The sequence below is a fragment of the Varroa jacobsoni genome, unplaced genomic scaffold (genome assembly GCF_002532875.2).
Source record: "Varroa jacobsoni isolate VJ856 unplaced genomic scaffold, vjacob_1.0 scaffold_635, whole genome shotgun sequence".
Taxonomy (NCBI): Eukaryota; Metazoa; Arthropoda; class Arachnida; order Mesostigmata; family Varroidae; genus Varroa; species Varroa jacobsoni.
Genome location: NW_019213537.1, coordinates 25,802 through 45,617, shown reverse-complemented (window position 1 = coordinate 45,617; position 19,816 = coordinate 25,802).

Genomic DNA, 19,816 nt, shown 5'->3' with positions numbered 1-19,816 from the left:
TCGTGGCGGAGGTGAAAAAACCTGGGGCATAGATAGGTACAGTGGGTATAATGTAATGGGCTAATAGATCAGGGCTCGGCCTCGTCGCCGCTAAGATAGCACTAGAGGAAGATACTCGACAAAAAAAGGAAATGAAGATAATTTCGAAAGAATAGAGCAGAGAAATCGACATGTGCTTAACGCACAACGCAGATCGAGAGCCGGCTTTAAGGACTAATGTGGAATTATAGAAACATTTTATCTTTTCATTGACTCGACAGAAGGCCGGGTTCGGTACGTAAAATTGGTAACGAATGAGGTACAATAATTGAAGTGTGCAACTATTAACATTATATATGGTTTTAACTTTTTTTTTTTTTCGATCTATACAGCTCGGTAAGTATATAACAAATGACAAAACATAGTTTTTCTTTATGGCTAATGTTGCATTATGACACATAATTACTATGCATGAGCTATGAAATAAATACAACGAAGTCGATTTTTTATTTTCTAGGCAAAATTTTTACTGAACCTCTCTTTGAACATTGGAACATTTGCTGCTCTACCAGTTATTTCATCTGCTCTCCTTACTTAGGTTGTGATAATGAGCATTAATTTTAATCCTGATTCACTCTGTCATTTCAATGATAAATTATATGTTGTAAGCTTTATATATATTCGTTAGGTATCTTATAGTATAAACTTAATAGCCTGGTTATAAATCTGATTCCACCATGAAGCAGTCGCGAGTGGCCTATTAAGATATGTACATGATTTCTTGTTGCCTAATTCTATTGGCATAACCACAACAACAATGTGAACATCCATTGGCCTTCTCAGTCCTTGTGGCCAGGACACCGAGAGCGGTTTCTATATGGTATCGTCAGGCGGCTTCATTCCGTGATGCGTACTCGTACACATCACAGCGGGCGGTGTTGGAACGGATGTTTCCAGTGGAGGCCACTTACTACTGCTGCTGTTAGGGAAGTTTAGATCATAATGTGGCCGCTTCTTAGAGGGCAAAATGTGGACTGGGAGCTCGCTTGGCCCCGGTCATAAATTAGAGCAAAGAAAACTCTTCTTAGCCATAATGTTTTGTTAGCTACACTTTATCAGACCGACTTCCGTACAGAGTCTTAGTAGAGCTTAATATTAGTCAGTACGGAGGTGACGTAATGTGGGTAAGATGCAAGAGAGAAGATATAGAATGTTTAAAGAAATCCTGTGCAAGCACAATATAGTTACAAACTGTTGCTCCGTTAAGTGCGCCTTTAATCCATAAGTGCCCATCATAATCAAAACCAGACTATGTGAAAATAATCTATTGTTATTACCTTATTGCGCAAAAACAGCATTTTCTGGGTAGTCCTTCATTTCGATATTTTCGTGGCAGCCGCAGTGTGCAAGATGGCTTGCGCGTAATCGCATATTCTTTCATCCAACTGCATGTGCACATATATGCGCGTTCAAGACAGGCATCAGAGAGATTCCCTTCATGTCTGGATGGCCTCCATTGAATCTCCGATTAATGTCTTCCAAGCTCCTTTGGGTCTCAAATTTAGTATCACACCGAGGCCGCGACAGGGACTGGAGATAGCTTAAGACGCCTAAGGCTCACTGCTAGCCTCAGTAAACGCCGGTTCAGTTTGAATGGGATCAGAGATAGTGATGCCGCCAATGACGTCGCCGATTCGCTCCACAATGAGTCTCCCCTCGGCACATGGTGAGCGTGCGTTCAATGATGCTCCACCGGCTGCCCCAAAGCTCCCGGCGCTATGACTCAACGGAAAGGAACCTTCGAGAAGATGCGAACAAGGCGGTATGCGGGTGTTAAATGATGCGGTAACAGCATACACTGGTCAGAGACCACAGCATCGGCGCTAGGGGAATGATACGCAGTAGCATGCTCTGCCTCCATCGCTGGCGCCTCGCTGGGCACCCTGCGCCTCCCCCGTACTCTGCGAACCTCAAGTATCGGTCGCCAGGAAGCACCGATTGCTGCAATCTGATATCCAACAAACTAACCGACTCCTTTTCTGTAGTTCCTAAGTGATCTGACATTAGCGACATGAGTTTGCTTGCGTGAATTCAGAGCCGTCTGCCACTCTCGGTACACTATAAGGATAGTCAACTTTAGTTAGGCAGCAACTGACTCGGTATCATCTGAAATCGAGAAGCTTCAGTTGCCATTGGCTCTTCTGACGGCTATCAACGTTACCCATGGCAGGTCATGCAAAAAGGTCCTTAGGCATATTCATATCTGTCATCCCATCAGCTAGAAGCCAGTGGCGCAGCAGCAGATTTTCGATAGAAAACACGCCACAAGGATAAATATGAGAATCAGAGACTGGACAATTTTGAAAATCCAACGTTTCACACTGTATACCTAAGGCAAACGACGGTCCTGAGAGTATTGTCCTAACGAGTCTAAACTCCGCGGTTAGAATTCGTCTAATATTTATTCGAAGACAGTACCTATTGCTACTCGTAGAAGTTTGTCTATGAGCTAAGTGACTGAATACGACTTTATACTTAACACGTTACTACATGGTGAAATCGGAAAAGCTATGCTTTCAAACGTGCATATGTTTCATTAGCCAACATGTGTAAGTTTTATAGGCTGCCGGTCTGTAGGAACACTCGTCTCGTGAGTTGCGACAAACTACCAAGATCTTACACATAATGAGCGCAACAAATGGAGCTTAAAAAAATTGCGTTGTAATTTCCTAAGGCTGAAGTATCTTGTTTTTTGAAATAGTCTGTTGCCACATATCTTTATCGGGACATGCTATCAGCAGAGACTCTTATCGTTCCACGCTTCCTGTTTTGCCCATTTTGATTTGTTTATCTGACGCGCCGTTCAACGTCTATTTTTTTCACAACTGTAGTTTCGTTGCAAACGAGCCAAACTTGAGTTTCTTTGAGCCGAAACATGTGCCTGAAAGCTAAGCTACTTAGTTGCGGGTTGAAATGTCACTGTTTGTCTTTGAGTGAAAATGACATATATGGTTCAAAGTTTAGATTTATATGACTGCTTAGGGCTAAGACAGCTTCGAATGGCTCTCGACAAGCCGATAACACATGCGGTAGATTACATACGGTCAATACAGGACAGCTGATCATCGTAATACGCTAGAATAGAGTACGATGAAACACCTCGGACGATCTATGCCTATTGAATTCGACATGGAAACAGCTTCAATTTTGTTTGGAACATAGCTCAATCCAATGGAGAGATAGAGGATTTGCTAAGTCGTAATTTAGGTCTGACGAGATACTGAGAAGTTCTATCCTAAGCGGCACAAATGTACAGCCTAATCAACGATCCATCAGGTATTATTCGAATAGGTTCAGACAGATTCATTTCGGCACTTGATAACTTCTAAAAAATACATAGCTGCACTATCCATGATTATCCGACAAATATCTTTACATTATACTTCCACAGGACCCATTTTCTTCCAATAGTTTTTACAGGGTCAGCTGTACGGTGCGGTTCATCTTCGAGGCTTTAAAACGGAGGTTCAGAGGCAGTAAAATCCATTAATAAATTTCTGTAAGTATATCAAACCACCTTTGAGCATTAGATAGCAGATCTTAAGATGGCCAAAAGGAATCAGCACCAATAATAACATAGGAAATGCCTGAGTTGGCTACAGCATCACTGGTTCTTTACTGGGCCTATAATCATTGAAGACTGGCCCTAGGGAAATGTAAAGCGAATGGAGTAAGAAGTATATAGATCGGGTCAGATGCCCGTTAGATCTGCCAAGATAGAGCGCCAGGAGGCGGTCGTTCATCTAAAAGGAACGAATATCGCATGATCAATGCGGGGTCGGCCAACTGTGGCTGACCAGCAAGCTAGAACTCTGTGCCAGCTACGCTGCTCGCATCGAATGTGTTCTGTTATTTTGGCCACGCGATAACTCCATGGATTTGGGGATGGCCGCATTCATTTCAGCACACGGCGCTATCGTAACGCCAACGACCGAACAACCGGCCGACGACGTAAAGAACAGCGTCCTTCGTTGGCTTTGCTTGCTGGTGACGCCAGTAAATGTCTCCCATTGCTTTCTTCAGCGCAATCAGATGTACAGCAACGATCAGACCGGTATGGCTAGGACTGCCTGCAGCGTTGCAGATTTAAGGAAAATCCTAGCAGACAAGAACGCTGAATTGCTCTAGGCCTGAGTTAGCTTACATTGTTTATAGCGGTAAGGAAAACGGACCAACCAGTCAGTCCGTTATCCTTGGCCATCGTAAACCCAACGAAGTCATAATAGTTCCACAGACCTGAAGGGTGCTAATTACAAGAGTTGTAGTGGCCTTTACAGGGTTCATCTGAAATCGGAATCGTTGTTTAACGTCAGGTGCTATGGACGGTGCAGATTTACTAAAAATTTCAATCAGTAGAGGCAATCAGGGATCAATAATGGGTTCAATATAAGAATTACGATTTGCGACTCTCTGATAGCATCTAACGAAATAAACCATGATTTTAATAGATTTGTCAAGGCTTCAGCTAGGCCATGGAAAACCTGACATTGTGGTGTAGAGTGCAACATGTGGCCTGTTACGTCTACCGTACTAATGGGCGGAAAAATTAACCAGGTCCAGGGGCGTAGTTTCAGAAAGTTCGGAACACAATTATACATTTCGAACTATTGCTTTTGAACTGGTAGATGTAGCCTAACCTAATTTTAGGGGGTAAAGGTTCGCCTAGATTCAGCTTGAAGACCACTACAAAAAGGTGACCTGTTAGATCAAGTCTAATCTTGGCTCAGATCCACTGGTACTGCGCAAATCTCTTCTATTCTACTTATTCCTTGCCCAGTCCTTTCAAAGTCATTCTGTCCTCAGGATGTTGACTGGATCGTAGAGATAAATGTATCGTTTCGAGGAGCACTATGTCGCATACTATGAAAGAAATAACCACAAACTCAACTTTAAGGTTGGTCTTGTAGTTTTCTTTTTTAGTAACAGAAACACAATCCGGACACTTGAAACGGCAGTTAATAGACTACACCATATAGCCAACACTGCTAGCACCAAAATCAGGACCTCCGTTGTTTAACTTAATTGCCTCTCATTACTAGTGACAATAAACGAACTGCCCATAACTTCAACAAGTCGATCTTTCTCCTCATCCGACAACTAGGTACATTGTAAGCCCCTGCGTTTCCAGTTCATTTATGGTCAGGCAGACCACTAAATATAATAATAGAGCCATTCGGTGCATGGGTATATCGTCGTCGTCTAACACGCGAACGAAAGTGAGTCGAAGCCCAAAGTATGTTAAATAATATCGCCCCTCTGTTCTCAATCTATAGGGTGAGTGTCGAATACAAGTATATGTAAATGCAGTTAAAAAGGCAATGTGGTCCTCGCTTGCGAAGGGCGCTTGTTGCCGCCTGCTAACGATATTCGAATTTTCACTACCGCCGTCCCCCGGTGACCAGTAGCAGCAACAATAGTGACGGTTACCAACTTCTTCGCGTGTACAGCATTTGGGTCGGATGAATCTTTCCATTAGTACAAAGTCCATTAGCTGGTTGGACAAGCAGGCCTGTTGTTGGTCCAAGCAGCGTCCAGAATACCCACCGAACAATCCCACCCGGTGGGCGAACCGTCCCTACAGAGGTTTTCACTAGTTCTGCCTCGTTCGACCTCAGTCTACACAAGGGAGCCAGCCGTCAAGCGACTTGCATTTTGTCCACTGTTACCACACGGGACTTGCTGTTGACTGTGGGTCAGTTCGCTTGCCTTGCTGACTATTTAGACAAGACTCAGCGACACTGTCGCACAATTCTTTCTATTCTGGTCGGGTTATAGTAAAGGTAGGCGGGTAGGGAAGCAACCGGACCCAGGACGCTTGCTTGCCCACGCGGTCCCCACCTTCTCCTTGGTAGCTTGTCCGTCAGCCAACACGCTCCATTCCGCCGTAGTCGTTCCTGTGTCCATTGTTACTCCCGGTAGGAACGAGGGCAACGGCAACTTTATTCTTTGATTTGGTTAAAGAAAGCTTGATGATTGGCTAACGAACTAACCAACTAACATACTACAGAAGACGGACAACGAAAACGTCTATATTATTATAGTATTCATTATAAATCGATGTATACAGACATGAGCTGATGAGTGTATGTTTTTAAAGCAATAGACGCTGAATATGAGGGAATAATTAAGCTTTTAGTTGATTTATCTACTCATTTTGATACGAATGGTCCGCATAGGGGAGACGTGTAGAAATACGGAATGCTGGAATTCTCCATACAAAGAGTCAATTCGTAGCTATTATATAGCGTCATTAACAGAAACGACAATCCGTACTCATTGTCTTCTCGAGTAAAAGTAGGACAGGGTCATTGAGAAAAAGAGATCTCGTAAGAGGGCAATTGGTTGATTAAAACTGAATAGAAAAGTATGTTTGGTTAGTAGTTGCCACTGATATGCAGTCTGATTGAATAGACCAATTGACAAATATGTTGACGGGGGTACAAGAGACACTTTCTATGCCTATTCCTTACGTTCGTATTAATTTTATGCTAAGTTTATTGGGAATGTTAGATTTGTATGTTTCGATATTACTGGTCATGTTCATTACTTCGGCAGGGGCTTTGAACAAAACAAACAGAAAGAAAATCGTTTCACTAAGCAGCTTCTCCGTTTTTTTTTGCCGCTCAAAACTATAACTCTTAGATTCGATTTAGTAGATTTAAACACCATTGCACTTTTAAAATCTAAGACCGCGAGCCTTCGGACTATTATTCGGAGTTAATTATCGGAGGTTATTTAAATTGTTTCGTACATACACGTGCATTTAAACTATTATCTGTGTAATTCTTTTTACCTTTTTCCAAAGCAAAAAAAAATAACATATAGTAAAATTCAGTAAAATACTTTTTTTAGCGCCATGTAAGTCTCCCATGAACCATAGGACCAAAGCAGTAAGCGTACCCTATTGACTCGTAAACTCCTTTAAATAGGCATCCTTTTCGGTTGAAGTCCACACTTCCGGAGAAACAAACCTAGCGAAGGTCTTGTCAAACAACGATTTCCTCTTTTGCTACATCCTCTCATTACTTGTCCAATTCCCTTTGCTTCAAGCGGTGCTGTTGTTGTTGCTTCCGAATACATAATCGAATGTCTTCGGAAATAAGTTCAAGTTAAAAAAAAACTGCATCGAATCGACGATGGTTTACGTACCTATTTATAGTAGCAAGCCAGTCTACGTACAAAATTGCTGTGATGTAAGTTATCATGGGTACTTCAAGCTATACTTTGTCTATCTTCATTTGTCTTATTTTTTTCCAGTATTATTTTGATAATAAATATAGATTATTTTTTTGTTTTTCCCGGCCTGTTACTGATTGAATCATTAGAGCATAAGCTATAAAAATACTTTTTGACTTTACCTGGACGATATTCTGAACTGACAGTAAGCTTAATATCCGTTATTAACATCACCCGTTATTTTTTGAGGTTCATTAACGCGCGTACCAAGCAGGTTCTCAACAAAGTACACTTTTGTATTTTTTCAAACTTCCTATTGAATGCTCACTAAGCCCACTGCTCGTCAACTTCATTATATGAACCTCTTGCTACCCTGGTTCAAATGTAATCGCTTCATGGGTCAATCTTCTTAGATGACGTCAAGCTGACAACGTATGCCTTCATACTGTATTGCCACCATTGACTGATCCAAGCGTACGTGATGAGTAAAATATAGCGTCGCTGAAGCTGACTCGCCGTCTAGACCTGATTTGCCTTGAGGCTACGTTTCTTGTAAATAGCTCTTTCCCACTGGCATAATTTTCCTTTTCCTCTAACTTTTCACACCGCCTCATGGCGCTGCTTTCATCCGGGACGTTTTTGAATATTGCACCCAACTTCTTTTTGTTCAGCCCTGCCCCTTGCCTTTGCCTCAGTGTCCGTGTTACAGGTGGTATTTTGCTGGTAAATAAAAAGAAGGAGAGAAATGAAGAGGATCTGAAACACACACACGTGTAGAAACCACATACGAAGTTGAAGAGCGCAACGCGGCATAGAACAAATCAGGCCAGGTAGCGCAAATTGCCCGCGGCATTCGACCGCGACCCGGACTCGGACCTGGAAAGACCCGGTGGCCTTTGCCTTGGCCTCTTCAAATAACCGCGCGCTTTTCGAATGCCCGAAGAGGAAACGAAAGAAGAAGTACCGCGACACGAAAACGATATCTGGCTTCTAATTTTTGTTCGTTGAAACATCCAGCAGTAAGGCACACCCATCCGACAGGACCTACTGGGAACGCTTGGGAGCTTTCGGAACCGCTCCAGTCAAATGTGTAGATTTAAGTGAGAGATACGGCGGCGTAAGGAGCCCGCAGTAGAATGCAGTCCTAATGGTAGATTTTGGAATAATGCTCTCTCTATTCAACGGCGCAAAGTGAACATATGGATTCATCCACGCGTAAGATCAGATAGAGCATTTGCTGGTTTAGCATCGCAACTGGGAATCCAGATGGAAAGAGTGGGAATTTTGGCACGTCTACTTTTTGAAATGTTCTCGGCTTTGGCACGTTAAAATACGCTTCGTATATTGAATGGACGTCGGGGACGAAGACACAAACCTGTTGTCATCTTCCAAAACGCGAAACGATATAAGTTTATCTGAAATACTTGGCAAATTTATGAATGAGCCAGAATATGGGTTGGCCAACAATTACCATAGAAATCTGTTTTTGTCTTTACATTCTTCGAAGGTCACTACTCGCTGATCATTTTCGCTTCAGATCGTCCTGCTACCAAACTACTACTAATTGCAAACCACTGATATGTCAGTCAAAAACGTCACTCGTGTTCATTATACGTTTTTGCTATAAGGAGCACTCACTCCATGTCTATAGGCCTAGTGTCTTCTCGGTCTCGTCAACAATTGGTAATGAAAACCCCTTTTCTTTTTTTTAACTAAGAAGGCAATCCCTCGTAGACAGTTAGCTTGTCCTGCATTAGAGATTACACACACACATCCTATCGCTATGTAAATAGTATAAATATATCCGAAGACGAATCGGTAGTGCTTAATTTCATTGTTGCTATATCATTCTTTTTAGTCGATTTTCTTAACTGCCTGTATCCCGATACGAGATGAAGGTGTGATGGTTTCAAGGAGCTGCCTATAAAGCTTTGCTCGATGGCTTGGTAAATATTGGCTAAATGTATGACGAAGGCATTGAAGTCTCATGTCCTGAGTTCTTGACAGTGGGGCAGTCAGGAGAATGACAGCATTGCCTGACAACACATACTGGAGGATCGAAATATAAAATATACATAAGCGTAAAAGATAGATTCCAGTCAAGTTTCGAAGAGCTTAGCTATGGTATTAGTGCAAAATGCGTTAGTTGCAAATTTTTCTTGCCCCCTTTTTTATCCATTTTTTCTTTCATGGAGACTGATTGTTTTGCATTCGCCACATTCAACATGTTTTTATCCGATCACTAGTGGGTTCAGAAGGAGTTTTTCATTTATTAGAAGGGCTGCGGCTTGTTAATCTACTGGTGATTAGTCCATATTAAAGGCCACTGCGATACACGGGCTGGTAGAAGATTTCGCATCAGATTACCGACGTATACAAAGCGATTTTTCCCTTTATGTAGCACCGAATAGAGCTATGGGAGCAAGTGGGCCTCAATGCTGGTTTCATTCGTTACTTAGCTCTGCTTGTTGTTACCCCCATTCTCTGTTGTCTGTTCTGCATGCAAAGGTTCGACATGGTTCGCTCCGACCTCGCCGACGTCATGGCATGCGAGGTGAAAAAACTGTCCTGTTGTTGATTAAGGCCTGTAGCGTACACCATAGGATGAATAGGGTAAGCGAATGGGGTAAACCAGGACTGAATAGGTTGAGGAACGGACCTCGCTTGGAGACCCTGCCCTCCGTACTAGCCAAACACGCGTACAATTTCATCCAGCTGTATGTGTTCTGCGGGACCTCAGAGGGGAATCATTTGTTCATTGAATCGACTGCGCCCCAAACGAGACGCTCTGGTCAGAACCACTCTGGCGCCGACTAGCAACGATGATTTTAGCAGGAAACGTGTTGCCATTGTGAGCAATAGGAGCCGCAATGACAGCGGTTGACAACGGCGCATGCGGTTCTATGTTACGCTGTGTCGCACTGGTCTTGGTGTGACGCGCCCATCTACTATAAATATTAAAAAACAATTCGCAACATAATAATGATCTTGTTTGTTACTATTGCGTTATATCAGATGAACGTAAATTAACAATTTGTAGGTACCAGTGATCAATTCATAATCTACGAAGAATTGTGAACACCGTCATCTCGTTTCTGCTTCCGCTCAATAAACACAGTTCTATAATAGTTTAGTACATATGTTAGAAAATACATATATTTGCTGGGACTAGTTTGCGGACTATATATACTACATGCTTGGGTTTGTTTCTCTGACTAGTTAGTGTTGTAGAAGAAGGTATACCGTGTATATTCTATCTGCATATACCATCATGTTTCTCTTGTCGTGTGAAGGCCACTCAAATAAGACCTTTTGGAAACAATTTTAGGTTGTACGGTTGTGGAGGTTGTTAACATTATGCTGCAGAGGCAATTAGAATGACCACGGATTTCCCTGTCAGTGTTGGTCGGTGGGACCATTTGTCTGACCACCAATTGTCCTCAAGGGAAACATCTACAAAAAAGGCCGCAAACAACCATCCCTTTGCCGGTCTTTCCTACTACTGTCACTATATATATATATATATATATATATATATAGATCGGAAATAATTGCCAACCTAAAAACTATTACAGTGGCTTTCATGTCCATATCACACACGCACACGCAGGTCGCCAAGGTGGCTGCATAAATTTGTGTGCGTCGGCGTCCGCCTTTTTGCTAGCGGGAGCAAACATTCAAAAAAATGGAAATCGAACGATACTGAACCCGATCGAATTGGGCTGAATTCAAATGAAAACTAGCGTCTGATCATCTGGAACATAGCTCCTTCGTCAGGTAAAGGAGGACCTAAGAATTTTTTACAGCAGATCTTAGATTTTAATGGGTAAAAAGGCGATGGTTCTTTGAGCTTCATAGCCATTTCCCTGAGGTTCAATATGCCTATTTTCTGTATAGAACAACTGAAATCTGTTTCCCATATCGACGGCGTCGCCAAGCATTTTATTTTAACTAGCTGGATAGCATTTCACAGAAAATACGTAACTGAGCATAACGTATGCGCTGTCTTGTTTACTACGGAAGATTAATTGAAGATATAACAACTTCGCTTTACGAAGTTTTTGTTACTTGGACAATCGCGTATCGACTTACAACTGGAAGACCTAATTATTATTGACCACTTTGAACTATCATCTAGCGTTTGTAGAAGAAAATATAATCGACATTAGCAAAATCTTCAGAAGTAATAAGCGCTGTAACATTGCTACGAGACACCAACAAGGGGGACACCACACCGCCCAGATCCATTAGCGCTGAAGGATTTCAGATTCGGAGTTTTTCTCTTGAACCGTTCACAGGTAAGTCTTCTACCATCTTTCGGCTGGCACCTAGCATCGTTCCGTTAAACGGTTGGCGAACACCCGAGACCTGACTCCACCCAATGCGGGGGCTTCCCTGATTCTCTCGCATGCGCCCCACGCATCGTCGACGAAATAGGGCGTTATGTTTCTATTACTTTAGGTCGTTATTGTGCACGTCTAATCGAGCAGACCAGGGCGTGAAACAATAGAACTCGAATATGCTCAGTAAATGGATATCGAGTAAAAACAAGTGACTCACCTCATGGACATCACCGGTGCGAGGAGATCTCGCGCGACGGGGGATGATCTGTTTATACAGATTGTGAAGTGTTTCAAAGCTACGTATATAATAAATAATCGTCGTTTCAACTGGCTGATGCTTATCGTCAAAACAACTCGACACAAAGTATCCAAAGCGGGTTTTGCTAGCTGAAACCGAACGACGACAGCCAGAGGAGTTCATGTGTTCATATTGAGCTTGCACTTCAATAAATCGAATACCCTTCGTGGCTAAGGCTTCATTTCTTTTAGGTGGAGTTACTGTCTGGTGTTACCCGTTTTTCAGAGCGGCCTCGTAACACCTGCAAGGCTAACGTGGTTAACAACGGCAATCACAACAAGTACTAAAGCGTTGTATTACTATGTTAGAACAATAGTTTGTTGTAACTGTTTACGTAATGTTCGCCTTTTAAAAATTAAGTAAACAATAACCTAGGGTACATGCTTACTTTTCCTGCTTACGTTAAGATTGTGGCAAACACTTTTTAATTTTACTTATATTTTCGTATAGCAAGCTTTTCGCAAAAGCCTATTTTTAATTTCATTAATAAGGATATAAAGAGAATACAAATCTATACTGTACCGTTTTCGACGCTAAAAAGCTATAAAACATATGTATTTTTATACAATATGTAGTAATATAACTAAAACTAAAGGAAGACATTATTTTAGTAGGGCGTCTGATGCAGATTTTTAGTGTGATGCGATTTCGTCGGCGTGATTAAAAATTTTACGTCACAAACTCTGAAGGCTGCGGGAAGCTTCGACCATGTAAGGTTCCCTCAAAAAGGTCTTTTTTCCTTCAGCACCGTTGCAGCTTCTGCCTAGAAATGGCTGTGCGCCTAGTTTCGGCAGTTCAAACTGTTTGACACGTTACCGCGTATAGTGTCATATTCGTCTACCGCTTTGGCATAAGGCTTGTGAATAGGCCGAGCCTATTTTCACATTTCTTCGAGTATGTTGAGGATCTTTCACGTGCTCACAACGTAAAGTCTATCTTGAATCGACGGTTAGCTTACAGAAACTCTGAAGTGGCTTTTTCTACCAGTGTTCGGCCATTGTATCCCTGCTCGACCCGTTTGATTCCTCTTGTTGGCCGCTCCTATTGGCTCACCTGAAGTCGACATGGGCACCTCACAAGGGGCACAGAGCTCTACAGGTTTCGGGTTAGATAGCGCGTCGTTGTTAAGCAAAGCAATGTGAATGCTTTACTGCTCCGCTAAGAGTGGATGGAAGGAAGAGTGACATGGACGCTGCAACAAGGGAGTATGGTAACATCAATACTGGACAAAGCGGTAATAGCCGCATCGCGCGGAAGCTATTTTAGAGTTATCTTATGTTTCATTTTTTTAAAATGAGTAATTCGTTGTAACAATCAAGGATATTTTAGCTGGATTTCAACGTTGTAGTTTCATTCAATCGATAATGCGTTACGGAATCTTTGCGGCAACTTCGATTACCTCATAACATGAGGTAACAGCTCGTCATGGCAGAAAAGCGAGGAAGCCTTTAGTTTGTTTCATTCAATACAATTACTATACATTTTCATTGCAAGATAAACTTATCTGCGGGGTATTACTTAGGTACTTATTCATATAACTGCACAAATTCACTAGCTTGAGTATATGCGATAGACTAAGTGTGTTTAGAAATAGTACATTTTAGGTGTTTGTTTTTGTTAGTACATTAATCAAATTTCAACATTTGTTTATCTCAACATATACATTAATAGTTATGAAATGTTAAATGAAAAGCACGGAGCTTGATATAAAAGCTAAAATACCGATTCGAAAAGATTAACTTGCCAGCTGAAAGCCGGTCTAATTTAATAAGCTTTGCCGAACGTTTTCCGTCTTCGATGAGCGAACGGAATACACGAAGTATTTACTCATGAATGAGTAAGCAAGTTCAACGGTCAACGTAAACAACAAACTCCTGACTACTGGTACTTATGCCAGCGTCAGCTCAGTTATATGCTAGAGTCGCCCTGATTTTGTTCATGCATGTCGTCATGAACCCCCACGAGACCCCCTGCTCTGCAATGCCATTCCTGCCACTACGGATTTCTCCCAATGGCCGCATAATGAATGTTTCGTCGTCCCTGCCACTGTCAGTCGACTTTTAGCATTGTTACTGCAAACGTCTGTGACCGTAAGGCACGACATCCAGGACACCAGCCTAAATTGTGTCCTCTCTATTAGAGCGACGTTGTGATTGAGAGTTACAGAAAAGCTAGTCAGAAGAACGGTCTACTCAAAATCAAGCCAACTACGTGCTCTGTTCAGGTATTCCTTTCTGCCTCATTCCCTTTCTGGCTATGAGTATGTTGTTGTATGGCCTGCAATACATGTTGCCCTACCCATCTATGCAATAAAGATCCGTCCGTGTTGGGTGCGTTATGTGGGATGTGATCGTGTGCAAAGCGAGGAGTCTTTCCGTACTTTCTTGCGTGCTCACGGTGGTTTTCATCTGATCGACTGCGACGGGATACGAAGCACTGATTGGATTTCGCACTCGCACTATTTAGCGCCGCACCACCGCCGACGCTGGCCGTCATCGTTTGTTGCTGCTGTATCTTTCATTGACGTTACAAGCCGCGATTATGACCGGCCGTCATTGCAAGCTCTACAGCGAATGTTGGTACAATACGGACGAAAATCTAGGTAACAGACACACTAGGTTTATAGTAGTAGATGCCGCCGTGCCAGCTATGCCACTTTTAGGACTTTGATTATTGGTCGGCTCTCATTTCATAGTTTACGAGTCTTTCTTGTCTTACTCTTCATACTGGCGTTTGCTCTTTGGCGTTTCTGCAGCCTAACGTTTTGTAATATCTCGACGACCATTTATTAGTTACTGTCGTTTGCGCCGATGCGGCTTGGTCTTGTGGGTCGTATCTATGGCCCTTAACTTGGGACCAGAGATGTTACGAACTCAAGATAGATGGAGCTACACAGCGAGGTAAGCGTAAACGAGCCGCTTCATAAGCCGCCCGCTATTGATATTTGCTAGTGGACTGTAATGCGCGAGATGGTTGTGTGGATCAGCAAATGGGCCTCACTCGTTAATCAATGCGAGTTGGGACGTAGAATTAAACGAAACTCGATCACAATAGTAGTTACGGTCGAACATGCTTTTGGATTCTGATTCAAGTCTAAACTAACTAATTACTATCAGACACCAGCAGCCGAGTCAATCTAGAAGCATTGCGTAAGCTAAGGCAGCGAATAGGTATGCGCAGGCTCATTTTATTGTTGTACGCTTGAACCTAGTAATTAGTAACTGTCCCATTAAAGTATACTCGTGTCATAGTTCTAGCGATCAAAGCTGGACGGTATGTGAAGGTTGGAAGAAACTGCCCGATCGTGTGTGTACAAGCAGAACAGATATAGGCGCTGAAAAATGTACCGGTGAAACCGTGTAGGTGAAGAATTGCTAACAGATATCCAAGTACGATGGGTTGGAGCGCCCCTTTAGAAACAAGACTGACCCTGTCTTGGTCTGACTTGACCTACGATTTTGGCATAGTTATCTTTTGACTGGATACAAGCGATGAAATAAACAGCGTAGTAAAAGAAGTATGATAAACGTTTGAAAAGTTATTCAAGTTCGATGCTACGAAATTGACAGGTAAGTTATGTTGATCATCTGGCTCTTTGAAGGCACCTCCCAATATAGCAAACCTATAACTAGCAAGCATCCAGGCGCTCTTCGCAATAATCAGCCTCAGGCAAGACGATAATCAATGAAACCCCACTTATTGCTAACCGGTCTAACTCCAAACAACTCATAAGTAACCATGGGTGTTTGCATCTTCAAGGCCAGTCGAAGTTAATTGTAAGCAATAGAATTAACGCATAAGGAAAACGTTACCGCTCATTTTTCTTTGACAGTTTCGCGTTTAATACAATTGTCCACCTACCTTTGTCCGCCTTCGCCGATTTGCAGATACGAAATTAGCCGGGAGAGGAAAGTACGCCCGAACTCGGCAATATGGCGCCATCGCGCTGTTCATTCGATCAATTCGTGCCCGGCTAATGTGAGTATTCCTACCCACGTTGTGTTCGCGGTTATAATATGTATGTATACATTTAACGGGGTATTTAAAAAAATGTTTTTTGCGTCTTACGTCTGGTACCCCCGCCGCTAACCAACAGTTTAGATAGCTAGCTTTTATCGGCACAAAACAGTGTGTCTACGCACGAATTCAACCCTAGATCTCTACGTTCCCCTAATTTTTGCCACTCAAATACGTCGCTGCATTGTCGTGACAATATATAATGGGTTATCTATTATCGTGGTATTAACCTTATTCAACTAGCTGCGGTTCAAGCAAATTGTCGTTACAGACGGAAGGCTTTTCACGAAAACCAACTCATAATGCCGCTTTATCCTGGATACAAAATCGAATGATCAAGAATATTTTAGAAAGGCGTTTGCTACGTCTTCCTCGCTGTGGCGCAATTACACTTGACCGGAGCCGTAAACAAACAGGACAAGCCCATATAGACACACTTAGGGGTCTCGAAACACTGATAAACAATATTCTCTTTATGGAGCGATAGCGTATAATCCCGACCCTGGTGAAAACACTTTTTTTTTTTTATTAACTTAATGGTTAATAGTATTTGTTGCAAGAACATGTTAAAATAACGTACCGTGGCCAAAATTGGAAAGATTTGACTAGGACAATATGTACTTCGAAGCATCGCGCATTTAAAACGTGAAAACGATTGAAGGAGAGGTTTGGCGAGCGCGCATATTTCCTCTGGAAGGTCCATCTTGGGGTCGTTTGCAGAGGCGGCTTAGCAATACTAAATCTTTCCTATGGTGTTTTTTAAGATCTTAATAATTTCCAAGGCTTATTAGACCATGAACCTACTAAATGTAGTGTTAGGTGATTGACTATCATCTTTTCTTACCAAATATTTCCCACGATATAAATACAAGACACCCATACGATTGTATGAAGTAAGTTTTCTGAAAACGAGGTGAAACCAATGTTAGCAGTTGCACATTATGAAACGCTGTGCTATACAGAAGCAAAATCGAATTCGTCTCCTGCTTTCTTTGAGATTAACAATGACCAAAGAACGCTTCGGGTGGCTTTAGCCAGCATAGGACGAACGTCTAGTGAACCCTTGTAGTGGACACATAGCCTTCTTCTTTGCTGTTGCGAGGAAATAGCTTCGTTCCTTTTGCTTCTAGGGAAAACTAGCTGAAGCTGAGTGCTATCTTCTTCAGAGCCAGGCGTAATTTGGCCAACGGTAGCTGCATGGTGATCCTGGATTCGGCTCACGAAGAACCTTGTCCTGATTTCCTTTCTTCCGTCTTTACGGCGTCGTCGAATGCGACTAAATTCTCCGTCGGCAATCATCGTTATGTCTCCATATGTCAACGTCTCTAAGGAAAAAGGTGTTACCGACCGTTCTGTGCGCAGAATATTTTATACCGGCAACAACAGCGAGCAGAACGAAGCCACGTGTCTTTACTGCGATATACGCAAAGACGATGAGACATCACGCCAATATTCAGCAAGTGTTCCCATAGTGAGAAGGCGATAGAAAGGGAATGACTGAACAAGAAAAAAAAACCGTTGAGTCTTATCACCAGGTCAACAAGTTCCGTTAAATTATACTGCGTAATTTCTTATATTAACCTTTTCTCGCTACGATCGTTGAGGATTATCGCGTAAGATTATTCCTGAGGATCACTGGATAAGTGCAATTTGAAAGTCCGTATCTGTCTCTACCAGAGTATAGTCCTGCTTTGCATAGCCATACAATACATAGCGGTATACTCATCTAGTACATAAAAATGCATTGATTCTTACTTATATACGCAGCACATTACAACATGTTGTTGTACCTGTTGTACAACTGAAGTTACCGTTAGCCAGCAACGATAAGCACAGGTATTGACAAGAGGATTCATGTGCATCTTTGCTCGATATAGTGGATGAAGTATTCCTATGTAAAGCACACAAGAAAACATGCACCTTCTCATGAATGGATAGCCTTGAGAATGATCCTGGTTGTTTAGTGGACGGGTTTATCTTTTTCTCTGGCAACAGTTGCTACCCCTGTACAACATATCTATTCTGCAAGAGATGAACAATGGCTAAAAATAGACATTGCGGAACACTTGAAAGACAAGGAATACAAAATGTTAAGTTTTTCTTCTTTTTTCTGCACGATTCAACCAGGAGAGCTGATTCGCAACGGTGTATCCTCCAGCTCAAGCCAGCTAACGGCGTCAAGCTGCTGCCAAATCGTCATGGCTGCCGCTCGAAACAGTTCGAGAGGGTCAGCTTCGCTGCTCCAGATCTCCGCCAAGGGAACATTGCCACTGCTTCACCCGATTGTCCATCTGCCCGAAATCACGACAGAGCTTGTTTTGCCTCTTGCTGGACTCAATAGCTTTCTGACATCTATACGTGAAAGAGACTGGGTGGCTCCTCGTCTCTACGAAAAAAGATCCTCTCAACATACAGGCAGTTCCCTTCCCCTCTTGTCGTTCTGAGAAAATCCACGACCTCGTACATCGGCTATAGGGTTTCGGATCAGAGGATCGGGAGCCAGCAAATCCAAATCGGCCGCAGAATTAAGGGGCAGCAACGAAGGAAGTTCGTAGAGCGGCAAAAGGTTGACCCGACTTCGGATCTCTCTCCGCCCAAGCCGCCATCGCCTGTTTGGTCCACACTCAGGCCAGTTGGTGGTCCAGCTTCAGCAGCCATCAATAGCCCCTGAACTGGCAGTCAACCAGCCAAGCTCAGAAGCGTGAACGCCGCTATAGGTGGGTGAGTAGAACATTTGACATGTCGCCTTTCTGCCCCACTGCACAGCCAGATCGAATTGGAGTGGTTCGCAGACCTGACCGAACTGAGCGAACACAGGGCAACGAGAGCAAGGCACATAGATCGTGGAAGGGGTTAGCATCAGGCCGGGACGAAGCTGCGCCGGCCTAGGACAGGGATTTCGTATTCGGTTTGACACCTTTGGGCTCGCTGTACTGCTGGCGTTCTTCGTTCAGGGTTCCCAAACCTTTTTCTCCTGAAACTGTAACGCAGGCACGAATACGGCAAGACAGAAAAATCAAACGGATGCGACACAGCAAACGCCAGCGTAGCCCCGAAAGAAAAGCCGCAGTGAAAAGAACTTTTCAAAAGGGATTGGCTTTTTAGTGACGCTGACTGTGCCTGTGGCAGCAAGTCAGGTTGTTATATAAAAATGCTACCGTAAGTCGATATTATAGCTCAACCTCTATCAAAACAGAAGTCGTCGTCTTCATCGAATGAAGTCGATCTGGCAAGATGAGGGGTTATAGGCAGAAGCGAAACTTGAGTAGAAGGAATGGCGCAAGCCCTCGTTTTTCACTGTTGGTGTTAGACAAGAATCGAGATGAGCGATGAAAGATTAGGTATACAGCTGTGGAGATAATAAATAAAACAAGTATTGACGTACTGATTCCAAGAATCGTATCATATGAAGATAATATCTTTTGATATCATCCCAAGCCTAAACATTAAAGGAAAACCTCATTTAAAAATAGCTTGGTCGTGTGCAATAACAAAAAGTCTATAAAAATTTGACTTGAATTTAGTGGGGAAATATAATTACTGTAAAAATTCATCTCGAATAGGTATCTGTACACGGAAAACCCATTTAAACAGGAGAATATCCTGCAAGTCAATAATATTGATCGATTGGAAGGTCTCACAGCTAGCGAATAGTTACCAGCAGAATTTTTTCCGGCCCAACAGAACCGGCTTATTTATTAGAAATCACAGATCGTTATTGAGTTTCACAATATTACTTAATACGTCATTAGAAATTTACTGTGCATTTCTCTTTTAATATGATATACATCTCCATCTTTGATTACGCTTTATCTTTACTTTCCATTGACCTACCCAGGCGACGCCAGTTGCAGCAGGCATGCCTCTAAAGAACAAGCTAAGCCAGTCATTGAATAAGAAAAACTTGCTTGTGGTGCCTGAAAAAGTAGTCGCTTGGAATACT